This window comes from Lissotriton helveticus, chromosome 9 (assembly GCF_964261635.1).
Source record: "Lissotriton helveticus chromosome 9, aLisHel1.1, whole genome shotgun sequence".
NCBI classification, from domain to species: Eukaryota; Metazoa; Chordata; class Amphibia; order Caudata; family Salamandridae; genus Lissotriton; species Lissotriton helveticus.
In genome coordinates, this window is record NC_136070.1 from 776,416,589 (window position 1) to 776,431,720 (window position 15,132).

A 15,132-nucleotide genomic window follows, 5' to 3' on the forward strand; every position below is an offset into this window, starting at 1 on the left:
CTTTTGAACTACAAAACGTTGCTTCATTTGTGCTGTCCAAACTGCTGATATATTTTGAATACTATGTATATTTCATTTAAAGGTATTTATAGTTCGGTACCTTATATATAACCAAGAAGACATTATGTACAACTGAACGACCTAATTAAAAAACAAATTAACATAACAAATATCTTCTCGTTTTCTTTATGTCCCTGCAATGCTGGCAGTTTCTTCCTGCCTGTTCTAATGCTGGTTTGCTGTAGTGTTTTTGGTATGGGGGGGACATAAACAACAGGAGGGTGGAGGTTGGGATATAGTACCTGAATTACAACACAAGCAGCAGATGGACACTGGGGAGAAGCAACAGATGCCAGTTTCTGAAGGCAGACTGAGGTGGTGGTGTGATGGTGCGAAGGTGATGCTGAGTGATACTGAGGTGATGCTGAGTGATACTGAGGTGAAGCAGAGTTATTCTGTGCTGCGCAGTCAAGCTGAGGTGATGCTCGGGTGATGCAGAGCTGGTACTCAGGTGGCCCTGAATGATACTCAGGTGGTGCTGAGTGATGCTGAGGTGGTGTGCTGGTGCGGAGGTGATGGTGAGTGATACTGAGGTGATACAGACTTATACTGTGCTGCTCAGTCAAGCTGAGGTGGTGATCAGGTGATGCAGAGCTGGGGCTTAGAAGGTGCTGAGTGATGCTGAGGTGGTGCTGCACTGATGCGGAGGTGGTGCTGCATTGGTGCTGAACTACTGCTGAGGTGGGGCTGTGCTGGTGCTGAGGTGGTGCTGCGCTGGTGATGGTGGACTAATGCGGCGGTGTTACTGTGCTGATGCTGAGATGGTGCTGTGCTGATGCTGAGATGGTGCTGTGCTCATCTTGAGGGGGTGCTTAGGGGGTGCACTAACGAGGAGGTAGTGCTGTACTGACATGGTGCTGTGCTGAGGTGGTGCTGTGCTGATGGTGAGGTGTGCTGAATAATGATGTGGTGGGGCGGAGTCATGTTGAGTTTGTGCTGGTGAGGTGGTTCCTAGATGGTGCTGAGCTGGTGCTCAAGTGGTGCTGATGCTGCGCTGATGCTGAAGTGGTGCTGCGTTGTGCTGAGTTGTGCTGAGTTGCTGATTACATGGAGCTGCGCTAATGCTGAGGTGGGGCTGAGCTGGTGGTGGTGCACTGATGTGTAGGTGGTGCTGTGCTGATGTTGAGGTGGTTCTGTGCTGATGTTGAGGTGGTGCAGCGCTGGTGCTGAGGAAGGAATGGAGCTGTTCTGATGCTGAGGTGGTGCTTAGTCATGCTGTGGTGGTGCAGAGTCATCCTGTGGGGCTGCGTTGGTGCTCAGGTGGGGCTGGGATACTGAGTTGGGGATGTGCAGATGTGGAGGAAGTACTGTGCTGATGCGGAAGTGGTGTTGCGTTGGTGCTGATTTGCTGGTGAGGTGAGGTTGCCCTGGTGGCGGTGCACTTATGCGGAGGTGGTGCTGTCCTGATGCTGAGATGGTGCTGTGCTGATGTTGAGGTGGTGATGCGCTGGTGCTGAGTTGGTGCTGCACTGGTGTTAGTGCACTGATGAGAAGATGCTTTGCTGATGATGAGATGGTGCTATGCTGAGATGGTGTTGTGCTGACGCTGAGTGCACTAAATAGATCTATAGTGCTCTGATAATTATGGCTTTGCAAGTATATCCACATTTGCAGGTATTTACAAACATGTAAACGTAATTGGGGAACAGCTACACTTGTCTAAATAGCTATCAAATGTGTTTTTGCACTTGCAAACTTGTTTTTCACTTTTTCCAATTTAAAAAAGAAATCCATTCTCCGACACCCAAAGTAATTTTGAAAGTGTTGCCGCCCCATTTCCACAATAAAAATGATGGTTTCTGTCGAGTTTGTTAGGAACCGGAGTATTTACTGGTTTGTGTATAATCGAGATAACTGGAGCAGTTTTATATATATTTTGAGGGTAGAGAATGAAAAAAAACAGTCGGGGAGACAATAATCAGGCGATAAAGCCTTCCCATGTCAGTAAACCATCTAGAAAGGCAAGCTGCAGAATCATCTTCCAAAAATCAAAAGAACCTTGAAATGAAGCAGGAAGATTTGAAGCACGCAGAGTTGAGCACAGCGACAGCTTCAGCAATGTTAGAGATTTTTCAAATAACAAACGCATTTCACCTTTCACGGAAATCAGCTTCAGTTCAAAGAAAAACAAGCATTTGCAATGCAATAGGTCTCGCAGTCGTTAGAGTTTGAGCCATTGGCATTGTAAATGGCACTGCCTTTTATTTATGTGTTATTTAACGTTTTAAAAACCAACACATAGATAAAAGACATTGCCATTTACAATGCCAATGGCTCAAAGTCTAACAACTGCGAGACCTATTGCATTGCAAATGCATGTTGTTGTAGCTACCCGGAAACCGAATGAATCAGTTTGGATGTTTCAAACTACTAATGTAAGTGCTTTAAATGGACAGGTACTGTCCGGTACTTCTGCATTTCTTTTAACTTGCAAGGGAGAATACCTGCATCTCTCAGCACTGCAACAATGCATTTGATGGGACCGTACCGGCATACTACCGGCAAGTACCGATGCTTACTCTAGTAAGCATTTAACATTGTAACCAATGGCATGTGCTGCTGCTCATTTCATGCAACAACTGCCGAACGGTTTGCTTTAGAAAGCACGTTATGCCTCGGTGCCTACAACGAACAAACTTACATTCGTTACAAGCGAACTTCAACTAATGTAGGTTGCAGACATTCACTGATTGCACTGTGGAGCTGGGTGTGAACAGCGTGACATAATGTGGGTAGGTAGAAGTTGAGAAAGCGTCCCAAGACAACCACTTTGAACAAGAGAGCCAACAAAAAGAGAGAAGAAGGTGAACAAAAGACAGAGCAAGGCAGAAGGGACAAAATACGCAGCAATATGGAGAGGGACCGGAATGTGATAAAGAGATCCGGAGAGACGGCGAGAAACCTGCAAAGCGTATAGCGGGAAGGAGAGGGGCTGCAGAGACATCGAATATTTATTTATAGGCAGCACTTTTACCCAGAGGTCTCGAGGGATGTGAACCTGGAGAATAATTACAGCTGCATCCACACAGTAAGAGACACAGCAGGAGCAGAGGCTAACCAAGGTGCGGAAAATACCGCAATCATTAACTGCGAAAGGAAGCCACGGAAGGGATAGAGAGGGCAGGGAGGGTCGGGTGAGGGAGGGTTGACGGATGGAGAGAGACGGGGACGGAGGGGGTAAACAGAAGAAGAAAGCGAGCTAGAGGTGGGGCGAGAGGTTGACAGATAAAAAGCAGGTGGCACGAGTAGACAGGAATTTGGTTTGAGGGCTAAATGTACGGAAAACGAATGAAGAGGTAGGGAGAAAGATTGGCAGATGACAACATATGAACAAATGGGAAGAGAGCGGGAGAGACATGGATAGATGTAACGAGGTACACATTGAGAGAGATGCGTGAGACAAGGAAAGCGAGAGAAAGACTAGGGAAAGGGGTAGAAAGAAAACAAGCTCGGCATTGCGTGGCGGGAGGGGGCGGGGGGAATGTCGGAGGGGGGGAGGAGAAGTCTGGGCAGGCAGGATGACTCAGGGGAGGGGGCGGAGCGGGGCAGAGCGGCATGTGGGTGTGAAGAAGCCGGCCCTTTGAAGTGAAGCTAAGCTTCACTTCAAAAGGTGTCGGAGGAATGCGGGCGGCTGTGCACGCGCTTTTAAGCTCAATGCACATGCGCATTGAGCTTAAAAGTCACGGGCACTGCAAGGAATCGCCACGATTCCTTGCAAGTTAGATAAAGTCTGGATGAGCCCCTATAGTCTCGCTTGCTCGATGCGCATGCGCATCGACAGGCGAGACCTAAAAACACATGCAGAGATTATAATGGGTCATTAAAGTGAAGAAAATAAAAAGGTTATGATGCTGCCGCAAATGTAGACCTCTAGTAAACTAACATTGGGATACATTAAAGCCCTTGTAAAATATAAGGATGGACAGTCTAGACCCTACAGAGCAGGGTTGGATTGGGATCAAAAATAGGCCTGGCAACTAAAACAATGAACATGAACATAAACGGGTTGCTACCATTAGAAGGAGGGGGGTGGGTTGTGATGGAGCAAGGATTCGCACGTAAAGCGGCTTGCTTGTAATCATGAACCTCAAATAACCCTAATAAATTAATCAACTTGTTTGTCTTACTAATTTTCCCCTTTATTCTGACATTTTGGGTGTCCCAGTGAAGCTTGCCTATGTGTTTTCTAATAGTAATACACTTGCTACTAAGATGGCAGCTGCTACGCGGGAATTTCTTCTGCGCATTCGTCGGTCATACCCATGTGATGTGACATACTTGCAGTTCTGGTGGGAAACCCTTTGCACTTGCGCATTAGAGCTAAAATGGCTGCTTTGTGTTCTCACATGCCGGAAGCTTGCAGCGATGCTTGTGCTATGCTGTTTGTTCTGCATTAACCATTAAGGCTATAGTTATTATGAAATAATGGGAGTAATGTAGGGATTCATGGTATACAGTGCATTCATTTATTCTGTGTTCTAAAACTGTTTCTATTTACTTTTCATGTATCCGTAATCCTTGGGCATGAGGGACAGGAATACTCCATTTTGAAAATCCTTTCCGCGCATGACAATCTACAGCCAGAGGATGAACTCTGTGACATTGAACACGAGCCAACACAGAAGTACAAGCCAAAATGCGCCTGGGAAGAGGCACCTTCACCTAGTCGAAGAAGTCGAATTGTACTAAATGTATTACAATGTATAAAATGTTAAATTCACCATTGTTATGTGTAAGGAACATGTCATGGGAACCCGAAATTCAAGGGGCGGTCTCGGAAGATGCAAATTATGAGCTAGAGAAAGTCAAATCCTAGATGATGTGAAGACCTGTCCTTTCTTTTGTCGTATCGAAATTGGGGATCCTTACATTTGCAACATTTGGGGGGTGGAACACTGACCTGAAAACGGTATAACTAGCCTAGGTTAGTTAGAGAATTTGTCCGACTTGTCCGAATAGCTGACCTGTCACTGACCCAACGCACTCAATAGCTGATTGAGAAACAGAGGTGTTGCGGAGCACTCTGTCAGACAAACTCACCGACCCATTCGGGGTTTTGAGAACCTTAAGTGCTGGCTAAGCACTTTGCTGGGGAATTCGAGAACCCAATCGGGGTTTTGGCTGATAGCTGTAGAGAGGGTGTAGCGCAGGCGTTGCAACTGAACTGCGGCTGCTGGTCTCAACTTTGGTAGTCCTGTCCTGATCCTAATCTGGTTTTCCTGTCCTGGGTTTCCATTCTGCACCTGCTGGCCTACTGGCGACTGCATTCCTTGGGGTTCCTACTGTCCTTAACTGACCCGTGGTCAGGGTTGGTCTCCGCACCATTCTAGGTAAATATAAATCTGTGAGGGAAACACATTTGCGTCCTTTTCTTGCCCATCTTGAAATAGCTAAAGTCTCAATTTCACATTGTTCCTTTTCTTACCCTTCCTATCCTGATCAATAATAAAGTCATACGTTTTGTAGTTTATTAGCATGTTCCATTTTTTCCCATCCTTTAAGTAAATAGTGACATACAGTTTCATTAGCGTGTTCCATTTTTTTACCTTCCCTATAGCTACGTGGTAACTTCAAATTCCTTAGTACAAATTAAAGTTCTTTTTCCTTACCCACCTTTTAGGGGTACTCAAACTGTGACGTTCTAGCATGTTCCTTATTTTTCCTGTCCTTTAGCCACACTATACCAAGTCAAAATTCTGAAAATTCATACTAGCATGTTCCCTGTTCTTACCTTCCCTTTAAACTTCTAAATGGTTGGCATAATCTATTTTCTGCATGGTTACACGATTTTTATGATTCTGGTTATCGATAGTTTGTTTACTGTAAATCTTTTGCTTTCTGACATTGACGAGAACTAGATAAAGGTTTTCAACACTTCCTGAGTCTGTGGTTATTATAAAGAGTGCAAATATTATAAATGTTATTGTATTTTGGTGACTGCTTATCTTTTTCAGCTAGCTCCCTGATCCATTGTGATCATAGGTACCTGTGACACGGATTGGTAAGTCAGGTACATCGGAAATAGGTAGGAAATGAACTAGGGTTACTGGTAGTAGAGTGTAGGTTACCCGATTAATAAATATGGTAAATTGAATTTATGGGTCCAAAATGTGCGTATGGTAAAATTATAGTCGGTGACCTGCGCGCTCTATCAGTTGTGTGGATTGAAAATGCCTTGTGGGGGGGCGTTAAGCGTTTACAGTATTGCTAAATGCAAGCAACTGCCTGCGGTGGTGGGATACACAGCACGCAGGGAGAGGAGAGATGAAAAGGGGGAGGATGGTGTAGAGGCCACCGAAGAGCTTGTTTATCTGCTGGCAGGTGTTTTCCTTCACGCAGGCTCTCCCTCTGCGCATTTAACACCATGGCCTTCCTGGCAAAAGTTAAACAAGTGTGCCTCAAGTATGAAATGCCCTGAAGCAAAATGACCCAAGTAACAGGACCAGCTCATGGGTGTGGCAAATACACCCAAAAGAGGGACAAATGGCACCAATTCACCACACAAATCCAACGCAGTTGGAAAGGCACAGGAAGGAACTAATGAAAAGCGGTGTGGGCGGCCAAACCCCACAGACGGACTACAGCATTCCTCGCAGAGCAGCGCATGCTCGCTGACTATAGGTTCGACCTAAAAAAGGATGAGAAAATAACCTTTTTTGTCGGTGTAAGGAGAGCATGAAAACAGGTAAAAATATGCTGCTTGGAGTGCAGAAAACCCCATGCGTGATTCCTACCAGTGTTATGGTGTGTGCAATACAAACAGTGTTAGACTGATACAGACAACAGCCCCTCTTACAAAATGAAAAGTTGTCCTCTTTAGTGAATCAGATAGCCAAGAAAGTGGCCCACAGCTGCAAACTGGAACAGTTTTTAACTTGTGAAGGCAAGCCATAGGTGTTTTGCAATGTGTGCATTTCTGCGTGCTACAGAAAATGTTTGTTGTAATACAGGGGCGTATCCAGGACAAAAAATATCCCTCACATGAGCAAGAATACGGAATGACCGAGCAATTCTGTGCTTCCTAGGAGGATTTGAGGGATTCCTCTTCCAAAACTTCATTAAGAAATTCGGGCCATGCAGCGCATGCAAAAGCACAATTCCCCAGGATTCTGGTCAACAAGTTGCAAGTTTCCAGACATTCCATTAACGTTTTCTGGAATAAAAATTAAGCACTTGTTTGCAAATACATTCTAGTGCTACTACCAAACCAATGCAACCACAAAGAAAGAGTTTTCTTCTGTGAATCACACAACCTGTTGGTCAAGTTTTTCAGAGAGCTCCAATAGGATGTGACCTGGACACAGGGGCTTATGGTCAGAATTGGAAAGCATTCCGTTTTGGAACAGCAGACAGCACAATGCACATTGATGTAGATGTACAGTGAAGTCCTGTTTAATGATATCTTGAAGACTGCTGTGCATTGGCAGAACTGTAGTGGTCCAGGGATTTAAGAAATAAAAGTTACATAAAGTGATGGAGAAATGTTAGAGATGCTACAGTTTAGAATTGAGGTGCATTTATGGAGACATTTGAGGTTCTGTGGTGTAATAATAATAAGGGTGATTCTGCAATTCAAGATTAAAGTGTGTTACTAGGGTTATTTAGGGTTAAGTGCTGAAATTGTAGAAACTCAATTGACAGAACGAGATGAACTGGCAGAGGTGTATTCGGTGGCGGCTCCTTCGCTAAGGCGGAGGAGAGCCGCCCCAATGTTTCTCAGCAGTGTAAGGAAAAATAAAATGATAATAACAAAAAGTTATTATCATTTTATTTTTTCCTATTACGTCCATGGCAGCTTTGCCAGGCGGCGTGGGGCTGCTCTGCTGACAGGGCAGGGGATGGGAGTAGTGGTTTTCGAATAGGCCACGCTATACCGCATGCGTTTAGAACGCATGCCATTACAACGCGGTCATTACAACAACCGCGTTGTAACATCGTAGCCCATTACAACACAGTCATTACAACGACTGGCTGTGGGGGGGGGGGCTGGTTGTTGAAATAGTATCATTTACTATTCCAGCTCCAGTCTGTGCAGCAGTAGGGAAGGTGTTGGATTTAAAATCCAACACCTTCTGCCTCCTACAGCAAGTCGTTGTAACGGCTTGAGTTGTTATGACATGCGATGTCACAACACGATCTTTGTAATGACAGCATTTTAAAGGTCTGCGATGTGTAAACATCTTTGTAAACAATGTTTACCGTGGTTCCCACTCTCTAAGTGTGCATAAATGTTTAGCCAGCCCTCTCAGGCCAGCCAAACATTCATGCGCACTTAGCATGTTCTCCACCCAGGCTGTAATGCCCAGGCTCCCTGCCCCATCTGAGGGCCGAACCACGGCGCTCAGACCAATCACAACATTGCATTGCAGTGTCATAATTGGTTCAGGGGAGCCTCTGCCTGCATGCTTCCTGTTTTGTGTTCCAGCCAGATGAGAGACACGACGAGGAGAATGCGGTGAGGGAGGACGCGTCAAGTAGGTATGTTTAATTGTATTTTTTATTTACGCCTCGTCACGCCTCCCCGCACTGCACCGCCACCATCGATTCATGTCGGCCACCACTGGCTATCTTTGTACCTTAGAAATGTCAGTATGAAATTGATTTTAGCTGAAAAGCCAAAACTACGTAGAAGTGTCACACATGCTTTATAGAGCTCAATGTGCTAACTAAGGGGCCGATTAGGATCGCGGACGGACCTGCGTCCGTCCGCGTCCCCGGAGGTGGAGGGAACGTCCGCAGGGGCTGCGGCGTTCCCTCCAATGCAATTAGGATGTGACTGCCAGGGTGGCAGTCACATCCTCAATCTTTAACATTGCGGTGGGTGCAGCTTCAAGCTGCACCCGCCGCAATGTTAAAAGGGCATGCACCGCATTTGCTTGCACAAAGCGTCAGGCACCGCGCGGTGCCTGCTGCTTTGTTCTCGCAAATGCACACCCCAAGCAGAGCAACGCTTGCACTGCCCAGGCTTGACCTAAAAAACCCACACACTGACCTGTAATATTAGCTTCGGCCACTAAACAAATGCAAATGACAAAAGATAAATCAATGTCGTTCAAAAGGCACAAAACATTAAATGATAAAATTAGACATTAATTTTTCCAAGGGTCAGCACTCAGCTTGGTTAAATGATGGGGTAAGCTGTGATATTACCAGGGTCACAGAAATGATGTGGCAGGGGGAGGCTAAATTATGTTGCAGGGTTGACTAAATTATGCGTCAAGCAAAGGCAAATAATGTGGTTCGATGCGGCCCTTTTTCTGACAGTATTGTTTACATTATGATGTCATTTTTTCGCTTGTGAACACTGGGCATAGTTTGCTTCTAATTATTACCAGTTTATCAGCTAAACAAAGCAATAAGCAACAGAAAGATGACCAGTCAACATCTGCAAAGGGGTTTCCACTATGCTGCAAAGTGTCACTGTGTTTAGTAACGTTTGAAATGTTTAAGCTAGAAACAAAATCTGTTTTTGTTAAAATCTGCAGATTATGTAGCAGATGATGGATTACGAGGCAGATCCTTAATTATGTGAAAAAATGCACCGGCAACACTATCCCTTAATTCAAGTGGCCCTGGGTATTACTTACAAGTACTATGTGTGAGAAGTTGGCCTGGTATATGATGTTCACTATTCTAGTGAGCACCTTGCACCAGTCCAAACAACCCTTATGGTGATGGTTGTAAAGTCAACCTTATAGACCAACTATCCTAGTGGTAGCATGGACAAAAGCAGTCTTAGGCTAAGCTCAAGAGGGCATGTGAAGCCAGCTGTTTTACCATATGCAAACCTTTTACTACCAAATGAAAGGACACTACACAGGTTATATATTCAAAATATATATGTATTTATTTCTAAATAGATCCCCTTAACTCTTCATGAGCACAGGAGCACAAGCGTATAACAAGTAACTTAATATAACATACAAAAGTTGCACAAATATGGATAGGCCCTGGTGGCCCTTAAAACCATATACTAAAATAGTGGTATAAGAACCATGTCATGAACAATGGTAAGGCCTAGGGCCTTGGGAATCGCTGGGGCTACACTGGACTAACAGCAGTTAGGACGTAGGAGGCCCACAGGATGCGGGTGCAGTGTCTAAATGCACACGCGTGCACCTATAGAAGTCAATGGGTGCATAAAGTTAGAAAGTTGCAGATTTGGAAGTCTTCCGACTGGACTAGAACTTAACCACTTAAAACTAGGACACTAGGGATGTAAATCTCTACAGGAGCACCGCAGTACTCGCGTTACATCACCTACAGGAAGCGGGTGCATAGGTGTCAAAGTGTGTCGGGTTTCGTCGTGGAGTTCTATGGAGCCTTGGAGAAAAGATGCTGCAGGCGACCAGGAGAGAAGAGTCCGGTTGGAATGAAGGGTGGATCGAAGATGAAGAGTACCTGAAATCAGAGGGGACAGAGTCTGGGTCACTATCCAGTGACCAGGAAGGAACCAGGAAGGAACCAGGCGATGTCGGGTTACGATCAGGTGATGTCATGAAGCTTGTCTCCGCTGCCACGTGGACCAGGAGGTGTCGACGACAACCAGGCGCTGGGCATGGACTGTCCCACAAAGGCTCTCGCTGTTGGCGGTGTCAGATCTCGATTCGACTCGAGAGCGTGCCGTTCACTGATAGAGACTCGTCCCTGCTATATTGGTATCATCCCAAACAGGCCACGAGATTTCTACCCATTTCGCCTTTAATCAAAGGTATTGTCCTGCTCTTCCGATCTGTGGACGATTCCCGTTCCTACGTTCCCTTATTAAAAGGTAGTAACCTGCCCTCCCAGCCGCAACCGACCTGTGGACGATTCCCGGTCCTGCGGCTATTAAGGCTTATCTTAGGCATAAATTCATGTCCTGATGATGATTCGCATGATCTAAAAATAGCGAATCGAAACGCCGTCGACACTCTTTTAATGCCTTATACTATTACAAAAAACTGTAATTTGACTGTAAAGGTGTTATGGTTTATTTTTCTGTGACATTTTGACAAAATTGTATTGGAAGTGTCACAAACCAACTGCTTCTTGCCTAAAAAGCCCTTTATGTGTCTTTTGTACGTAATTGTGTAAGTGTGGACTGTGGGTCACAGGCTTGTGCCCCACCTTGTAATATTGTAATATTGTCTTACGAATTTTATATCAATACATTTTAGATCCACGCCCGGCTGGGCTGGTCTACTTACCAAATATAGTTTCGATTGTGTCTATATTTCACAGAGTTTCCTTAAATTACTGTTTGCAATGGACCACTGTTGTTGACAAAGGATCTCGATTCGGAGTCAACAGGCCTTGGGAAATGCAACCCAAGCAGGAATCGAAGATGGCTTCTGGATCAGACCAGCAAGGTCTGATGGGCTGCTTCTTTTTAGGGGAGCAAGGGCCAGTCTGGAGCAACCAGACAAGTGTTGAAAATTCGAAGGTTCATCGTCACAGAGGCCACTAGCCAACGGGCAAGTGACCGGACAGACGCGTCAAGCAGGAAAATGCAAAAGGGCCCCACGCAGCACTCGGTGAGTGTGGAGAGGTGATCTTCGGTGCAAAAGCTGCTCGGGGATGTGGCTTCTCAATCCCCAATGCACAGCTTCGAGGGTGCCTCAGGAGCTGCACAGAAAGCACTTCGCTGGCTTTCCAAGATGGCCGGTCCCACGTCTCACGTCGCCTCCACGGGTCTCAGCTTTGCTATGGCTGTGGATCGGGCTATTGGATGTCTAGAAATCTGGTTCTTGTCGATCTCTGTCATTCGAGCTCCGGCGGGAGCAACAACAAAGCAAACCGTTGAGCGCTTGATGATGCCTGCTTGCACAGGGTGGTCACTCCTTGACCACAAGGGAGATTCTTCAGTCTTCTACGTTGAGTAGGATGTCGAAGGGTCCAGAGTTTCGTATCAGAGTTTCAGTCAGGATTATCTAAAGTCTTGGGACACAGCTCCTACCTTTATTCCAAATCAAGGGGCTGGATTACCTGCTAGGTCCCTCCTATGGGTGGGACCCAGGAAGGGGGTGGTTACACCCCTTTCCCTTTGTCCAGTTTCACGCCAGAGCTGGGGCTGGAGAGCCCCAGCACCGGTTTGAACTGGCATATGCATGGGACACCTTGTGTGCCCCAGGCAGTGTCTCCTTCCGTTCAGCCCTACATGCCCCAATCCACTATCTCCTGTCTGGGGTGGTGCTAGCACCTCCCTGTGACTGTAAACCTATTGTCCAAGCCTCCCTCGCTGGCAGGGCTCCCAGCAGCAGGAGGTCAGACTTGTGTCTGTGGCAGCAGCATCCATTTTGTGATGCCGAGGCTCTGGTTAACTTTAACCGGGTTTAAGGAAAGTAACATGTCTTCTCCCTCTAGAAGGGTGGAATGCTACCCCCGTTGCCAGAACTGGCGAGGGGGTAGTATTCCAAAGCGAATGACACCTTACACGACATGTTTTGATAAAGCCAAACCAAAGATAGCATTTAACCGCGAGGTTCATAATGCACTTAAGAGTATATGGTGTGGCAATATCCTGGAACAGCTATAAGGACATGGTTCCGAAAGCTGCAGACAGGCTCAGCTCATGCTAGAGCACGATCTCACATAAAACCAAGCACTCTGCCATCAGGATTGTTGAGGCCTGCCATAGGAGTGACTTATAGGTGCATATGTGTCCAGATAAGGTTAGATATAGGAATACTATACCTAAGCAAGGGGTGATTACACAACCTTGCCCCAGCTGAGTGATCAGCCATTTGTGTCAGTTTGGATGGCCAGCCAGGGGTGGCAAAAGATATGCTGCAGCCCCTGGTAGGCCTTGGGTGCACCTATGCCCTGGGTACCTATAGTACACTATACAGGGGCTGATAAGGTGACTCAATATCCAATTAGTTATGTACCTAGGGTACATGGAGTCCATTTTACAGAGAGAGCAGATAGCCTGGGGCCCTGATTAGCAGGATCCCAGGCCAACTAAGTCGAAAACCAGCTAAACACAAGGCAAAAAATCTGGGGTAACCATAGTCAGGTATCCACCTACCTACACAACCCCCCCCCCAAACAAAAGGAGATAAGGCTATCCTTGACCAGGTAAGCCTATATTGCCTAAGTGGCCATATAAGGAAGTACCTGCACTAGCATGGTTACCCCCTGTCTTATGGTCCACTAAGCAATCCCTCACCCTAGGGGTATCAGAGGGTCTCCACCATAGGGAATCTGTACCTGTGGTGTGTTTTGGCAAAGTAAAAGGCTGGTGTTGAGATGGAGTACTGAAGTGAGGCTCCACTAATGTAGGGCTCAACTTCCTCCAATCACTATCCCCCATGTGTGCCTTTCTTTCCATGACTGAGTTGCACTGTGCTCTCAGGGTCAACCTCTGGCTGCCTACAGCTGGAGGCTGGGTCCCTTTTGCTGGCGTACTGGAGGGACAGGTCAGGTTTGGGGCCTTTGGTTCCCATGTTTGGCTGTGCCCAACAGTGTCCATCTGCGGGAGGTTCCTAACTAAGTGTAAGGGAGATCCCTCAGGAGTTTTTGAAGTTTTCACCTTGCTAGCGCTGCTAGCTTTGGTGCCCCTAATCTGCTGATGGGGTGGCTCTATTGGACAGGGGGCCCTTTGGGGTCCACTGGCCTCCTTGACCTCTGCAGCCCTGGGCTGACTGAGGCAGGGTAGAGAGGGGCAGGTTACCTGCTCCAGACTGGGTCCCACCTTGGAAGGGTCCACTGACATCAGAGGCTCTGCCAGGCCTGGCTTGGCTACCTCTGGGGCAGTTTCTTCACGAGGAGTAGGGTCAGTTCCCTAAGGAGGCTTACTCTCACCGGATGTATGACGTTACTCCGCATACCGTTACAACTACCTACCATTACAACGCGACCATTACAACGCATACCATTACAACGCATAGCGCTTTGGGGTGCTGGATAGTGGTAAGTATAATTTACTATTCTAACTCCAGTCCCCGTGGACCCTAGGGAAGGTGTTGGATAGTAAATTATACCATTCCCTATCCTATAGCGCCCCCCAGCGCAATGCGTTGTAATGGTATGCGTTATAAAAGTCGCGTTGTAATGGTAGTGCGGAGTAACGAATGCGTTGTAACAGGTGCATACCACTCTCACCTAATGTCTGGTGGGAGGGAGACTTTTCTTCCTCCCCAATACTCTCTGTCTGAGTGGAGTGATCCATAGTTTCAGGCTTCACAACACTAAAATCTGTCTGAGTTTGGCCTGTGGCCATCACAGCCCCACCAACCTTTTCAGGAAGGGACTCAGTTTGGGTTTGGGTTGTTACCATCACAGCCCTGTCAATCTGTCTAGGGAAGGAGTCTGCTTGAGATTGGGCTGAGACTAGCACAGCCCTGCCAACCTTTTCAACGAGGATATCCTGAGCTCACAGCCCCACTAACCTTTCCATGGAGATTTACCATTTTAGAATGGGTTTCTTGTTCTACCTCAGCCCAGGCTGAGACTTCCAGATCATTCCCCAGTAGACAATCTACAGTCAAGTTTGTCGACACTGCCACTCTCTTGGGGCCAGTGACACCTCCCCAGCTGAGATTAACTACTGCCATGGGATGATCTTTCTGTACTCCATCAATGTTGGTCACCTGGTATGTGGCTCCAGGTAAAAGTTGCCTTGAGGGGACTAGACTCTCAGTCACCATAGTGATGCTAGCCCCTGTGTCTCTATAGGCCTCAATTTTCTGACCATTGATGAGGGGCTCCTGTCTGTACTTGCTCAAAGTGTTGGGACAAGTAGTGGAGTTGGCAAACCCCATGCCATCCTCACAGACAAGAGTAGCTGCTGTAGGGGACCTGGTTAGGCCAGTGTCCACCTGAGTTCCAAAAGTAAACCTAGCCAAATTCTTAGGGGAACTCCGACCACCTGGGGGATTACTACTAATAGTAACAGGAGGTGTTGGAGTCTTACTTGGAGGAATATTTTCCTTATTGTTGTTCTTGGGGCAACTGCTATCAGTCTTCCAGTGGCCAGGCTGTGTACAGACATGGCAATAAGGTTTCTTGACAGAGGAGGTGTTTTGGGACCCACTCCCACCATTGGAGATTTGGGGCCTGTGGAGGACTTGTCTTTTGATTTATCCCCAC

At 46.7% G+C, this 15,132-nt stretch overlaps 1 protein-coding gene across 3 annotated transcripts in view; it reads right to left on the reverse strand.

Moving 5' to 3' along the window:
• The window catches only part of EXOC3L2 (exocyst complex component 3 like 2), a 547,377-nt gene that overhangs the window by 87,449 nt on the left and 444,796 nt on the right, over positions 1–15,132 (reverse strand). The window lies entirely within an intron of this gene.